A 6120-nucleotide genomic window follows, 5' to 3' on the forward strand; every position below is an offset into this window, starting at 1 on the left:
GGGATCACCATCGTCCTGGAGGCTTGGATACAGAATCATTGGCAGGAGTATTCATGGGATCCTGGAGCTAGGCAGTGGGGAAAGAATCCAGGCTGTGAAACAGATTGCCCCGCCTCCATTTGGCCTTCGAGGGCGCTGGCCAGCAGCGATGTGTACTCATACACAATTAGGTCCGTGCTGAGCCCTGGTCATACATTTGAACGTCTCCGTGCCCTCAGGGCATAACCCTGTGACCTAGGGCGCCTCTTCGAATCCCTGCCCATCCAGGACACTAAGGATGTGTTAGTGAACCTGGGTCTCCAGCCTGTGAAGAAGGTGTGGCAGGGAATGGGCTCCTGCACATCCCATAGTCCCTACAAAACACTGGGCTCCAGCCTGTCCAAGAAGCAAAAGGTCAACGAGAGGTCATTTTTAAACTTACAGCCTCCTACTCCTACTTCCAGCCTGCTTGGTGCCTAATTTCTTTGTCCTCAGGATTGGCATCTTCCTGACCTTTCCTACCCTTCCCATTCCTGCTTACAATCCTTTGGGGAAAGCTTTCTGGAAAAGAGCTGTTCACAGTGGCTCCGTCTCTCAGACTCAAGGCTGTGACCTCCCAAGCAAGGCGAAGTGGAGAGGGCTAGAATTCCAAACTAAGTCCAGCTAGCCAAAGCCTCAGGGCAAGGAAGGCCTAGGGCCCAGATGGCAGATTGCAGCCCTGGTAGCTATGGTATTTTTATGGGCATGCCTGTTACTCAGTGAACCATTCCCTAGGCCCTCTGCTCAGCCTGCCAACACTCCCCTAGTGGTGTAATGCCCTGTTCCCATGAAATCTCTTTTGGCTGGCACTCTGACCTGGTCTCCCTCCCCATAGGACCACCTCCTGCTAGTTTAATTTCTCGTGAAAGAAAAAACTTAGGGGTGCCCTCCAACCCTCTGTGAAGGTCTGGATGCCATGTTCAATCATGTTCTATGGAGTCTTTAGGAAGAGGCATCTGAGTGAAGGTGGGGGCCTAGGCAGAGAGCTCAGAGGGTACCACCCCTTTTTCAGGCCTACTACTTGGTTCAGACAGGATTCAGAGTCAAACTGCCAACAGTACTAACAAAGCCCCACTGGTCCAAGTCTTCAGGAGATAGCAGAAGAGGCTGAGCCTGCCTGGGTTATGAAGCCAGAGGCCTCTTGAGTTGGGCAGAGAAGGTTATTTTCCATGAGGCACTGAGCTGAGATCAGCTTCCTGACTGCGTTGATGTAAGAGCGATAGGCCACAAAATTGGCCTCTCCCCTCCAAACTGCTTCCTCCACCGCTCTACTCCTAGCCTGCACCCAAGCACCAGATCAACCTAATCTAGGGTTGATGCTGTCCTGGAACTCACTCTATAACCCATATTAATTTTAAACCTACATGTCACTGCCTCAGCCTGCTGGGATTAGAGGTGGTAGTTTACCAAACCCAGTGTTGTATGCAAAACATTTTTATTTCATCTCTCAATGTCTTTGTCATTTAAATAGCAGCACTTGGGAGGCAGAGGCAGGCAGATATCTTGTGAGTTCGAGGCCACCCTGTTCTACAAATAGAGTGCCAGGGCAGTCAGTGTTGTTACACAAATAAACCCTGTGTGGAAAAACCAAACCAAACAAACAAAAGTTAAATTAAAATCAGCTTTAGGACTAGCTAGTACTGTGGTTCAGCAGGACAATGATTAATTAACATGTATGAGGCCTTCAGTTTTTCCTCAGTTCTGCCATGAAACAGAAAAAAAAAACCCACAAAACTCAGCCATGTTGAAATATAACTTATAGTAAAGTTGATCCTTTTGAGGTATATAGTTTCAGGAAGGTTTTTGAGTTTTTTCTTTTGTGTTTTGATTCTGTTTTGTTTTATGAAACACAATTTCTCTGTGTAACAGCCTTAGGTGTCCTCGTATTCAGATATGTGCCTGCTTCTGCCTCTGGAGTGCTGGATTTAAAGACATGTACCACCACGATTGCCTTTTATTCTGATTTATTTTTAAATTAACCTGCCAGGCACTGGTGGTGTTCCCATTTAATACCAGCATTCAGGAGGCAGAGGCAGTTGGACCTTTGTGAGTTCAATACCAACCTGATCTACAGAGCAAGTTCCAGGACAGCCAGTGCTACACAGTGAAACCCTATCTCAGAAAAAAATTTACCTTTAATCCCAGTACTTTAGATTTTTAACCCTTTAAAAAAAGATTTTTAACCTCTATTCCCAGAACTGAAGAATTCAGGTGCAGCCTCAGGTATATAAATGCAGCCTACATGAGACCCTTTCTAAAACCAAAGCTGGAGAGAGAGATAGCTCAGCAATTAAGAGCACTTACTGCTCTTGCAGAGGTTCTAAATTCAGTTTCTGGCCCCACATCAACTGTCTGCAGAGAGACCAGATAATTTCTTCTTCGGGTCTCTGCTGACATCTGCACTGATCTCTCTCTCTCTCTCAGTCTCTCTCTCTCTCTCTCTCTCTTTCTCTCTCTCTCTCACTCTCTCTCTCAGTCTCTCTCTCTCTAATACACACACACAGAGGTAATTAAAATTCTAGGTGGGCAGTGGTGGCACACACCCTTAGTCCCATCACTCGAGAGGCAGAGGCAGGTGGATCTCTGTGAATTTGAGGCCAGCCTGGTCTACAGAATGAGTTCTAGGACAGGCTCCAAAGCTATACAGAGAAACCCTATCTCAAAAAAATTCTAAATAAAATCTTTAAATAAATAAGTAAATAAATAGAAAGTCAAGAATGAAGACTGAGAGCAGAGCCAAGTACACCCTCTTGGTAATCTTGGATTCATTTGTTACCTCCTTGCTTTAAAGCATTGTATGAATTTTGAATTGGTTACTGAAGTTACTACTATGCATTCTTATTTTATTTATCTATCTATTTATTTATGGTTTTTCAAAACAGGGTTTTTCTGTATAACACCCCTGGCTGTCCTGGAAGTCACTATGTAGACCAGAAGACTGGCCTTAAACTCAGAGATCTGCCTGCCTCTGCCTCCCCAGTGCTGGGATTAAAGGTGTGTTGTAGGGGGCTGGAGAGAAGGCTCCGCAGTTAAGAGCATAGGCAGCTCTTCCAGAGTTCCTGCGTTTAATTCCCAACAGCCACGTGGGGCTCACAGCCATCTATAATGGGATTTGATGCCCTCTCTGGCCTGCAGGTGTACATACAGATAGAGCACCATATACATAAATAAAAATGAAGGGCCAAATTAGACACAAAGGAATCAAATTCTCCTCCTTCCCTCCAGGATGCTTAGTTCCTGGAAACTGTGTACAACAGACCACCTACAAAGAAACAGACAAAACCACAGAAACCACACAATGTTCCCATCTATAGCCAACCAATCAAAAGCATTAACAAACAAATATTTCATGCCAAAAACAAGACTCTGGAAAAATTCCCCTAGCCTCTCCTAAATGTCAACCAATCAAGAACTGACCCATACCTCTCCCCACTCACTGATGTAACCCTCAAGTTTTTACCCTTAAATACCCCAGCAATAAACAGGAAGGCACCTCCTCTGATGGTTGCTGCATCAGTGAACTAGATGAGGTCCCTACTGCAGTTGGATAGAGCAATAAACCTTGCTTTTGCAGTTTGGTGAGTCTGTCTCCTTGGTGGTCTTTGGGGGTTTTTGTGACTTGGGCACAACAAAATTTTTATTTATTTTTAATAAATATTTTTTAAAAGGTGTGCTGTAAACAGATTTTTCTTTGGGCCATCAGCTCACAAAAATGACATGGAGACTTATCTAATTAGTAAAGCTCAGCTTGTTTCTTACACTTGTCTCACTAACTCTTATAACTTAAATTAATCCATGTGTATTTATCTATGTATTGCCATTTCTATTCATTTATGTGTTGCCACATGACTTGTGTCTTTTGTCTCCTGCATGTCTGCTCCCTCTCTGTCCAGCTTTTGAATCTACTTTTCTTTTTCCCAGGACTTCTCTATCCAGAAGTTACTGCTATATCCCCTGCCCAGCTATTGGCCGTTTAGCTTTAAACCAATCACAGTGACAGATTTTCACACAGTATAAAGTAATAATGCACAACAGTGTGCACCACCAACACCTGGCTATTTTTATTACTTTTAATTGTGTGCTGACCTCACACTCACAGACATCTGCCTGCCTCTGCCTCTCAAGTGCTAGCATTAGAGGTGTGTGCCACCAACACCCAGCTTGGAACATATGTTATGGGATATTTGTACAATGTGTGAAGATATATTGCTGTGATTAGTTTAATAAAGAGCTGATGTTATGAGTGGTTTTTCCTCGCCAGTCAGGTCCCACCACCATGCCAGCCCCGAATAATACACTGAGACTCTGTATTTGATATAATGCTGTTGGACAGTTAGTAGTTTCTTATCAGCTAGCTCTGTCTTAAATATTAATCCATTTCTATTAATCTAAGTATTTCCACGTGGACTTATCAGAGAGAGGGGTTGGCGTTCTTCTCTGTCCATCCTCCATCTTGAATCTCTTCCCTACTACTTCCTCTTTCCTCCTAGTTTCCTTGTCCCGCCTATCTTCCTTTCCTATTGGCCAGCAGAGCTTTATTCATTAACCAATAAGAGAAACATATTTACAGAATGACATCTCCCATCAAGCTGAATGGCCAATAGCTAGGGAGGAGGTATCAGCAAGACTTCCAGGCAGAGAGAGAGGAAGAAGGAAATAAATCTAGGTTCATGAGACACCATGGAGACAGAGAACAAGTCGGACAAATAAAATGGGAGAGACATAAAAGCAAAGTTGTAGAACATAGATTAATAAAAAAAATATGGGTTACTTTAATATACAGGAGCTAGTGGGACAAGCCTAGGCTAAGGCCAAGCTTTCATAATTAGTAATAAGTCTCTGGGAGCTGATAGACAGGACAGAGAAAGATGTTACAAACATGCATTCTTTTTAAATTTTTAAAAATTTTATGTGCATTGGTATTTTGCCTTCATGTATGTATGTGTGAGGGTGTCAGGTCTTGGAGTTACAAACAGTTGTTAGCTATCATGTGGGTGCTGGGTTGAACAGTCAGTGCTCTTAACCACTGAGCCATCTCCCCAGCCTGTAACATGCATTCTTTTGGGAGAGGGGGGGGTTTGAGACAGGGTTTCTCTGCATTGCTGGAACTCGCTCTGTAGACCAGGCTGGCCTCGAACTCACAGAGATCCACCTGCCTCTTTCTGCCTCCCAAGTGCTGGGATTAAAGTTGTGTGCCCCATGGGCTGGCAGTGCAACATGTATTCTTAACAAATTATAAAGTTAATCAATATCTCATCTTTGGTGGTTATAATATAGGTCTAAAAATTCCCTGATACTCCTTTCTCATAAGGTGGTGCCTCAAAGTGTGACAGCATATGCTTGTAATTTCAGCATTCTGGAGACTGGGACATGTAAATTACAAATTTGAGACCAGCCTAAGCTGACCCCATCTAGAAAAACAAATACAAGTGTTGATGTGAGAAGTGGTGATGTGGCTTAGTTACACAAGGCCCCAGGTTCAGTCCCAGTACTTCATAAACCTGGTATTGTGGGGGTGTGCTTATAATCCTAGCACTCAGGGTGTGAAGGCAAGCCGGTCAGAAGTTCTAGGTTAATCTTAGCTACATAGTAAGTTCAAGGCCAACTGGATACATGAGACTCTTTCAAAAGACAAAAGAAACCAAAGGAAAAAAAGAGGTGTGTGTATGTACACATGTGTGCATTAACCCTGTCTGAAATCAAAACAAACAAAAAATTTTCCCGGAGTCTGACCCTGAGCAGTTTATTTATGACATATTTAAGCACAGTGAACTTGGAAAAAAGTTTTTTAGTGACAACTGTCACAACAAAGCTTAAGGCATAACTACAAAATGAAAGTCCTTTACAAAGTAGTCTTTTGTAAAGTACTGTTAACCTTTTCCATAAGAATGGGTTCTCTTGGTGATGTGTTCCTTTAATCCCAGCACCTTGGTATACACAGTGAGTTTCCAGGACAGCCAAAGCTACACAGAGAAACCTTGTCTTGAAAAAAAACTATAAGAAAGGGGGAGGGGGTTCTATTGACTGAAAAGCAATGCTCACAAGTCTGGGATAAACATAATAGTCTGGGGCTGTTGTATGAGGCCTGCTCTACAGATGGCA

Source organism: Phodopus roborovskii, unplaced genomic scaffold, assembly GCF_943737965.1.
Source record: "Phodopus roborovskii unplaced genomic scaffold, PHOROB, whole genome shotgun sequence".
Classification (NCBI taxonomy): Eukaryota; Metazoa; Chordata; class Mammalia; order Rodentia; family Cricetidae; genus Phodopus; species Phodopus roborovskii.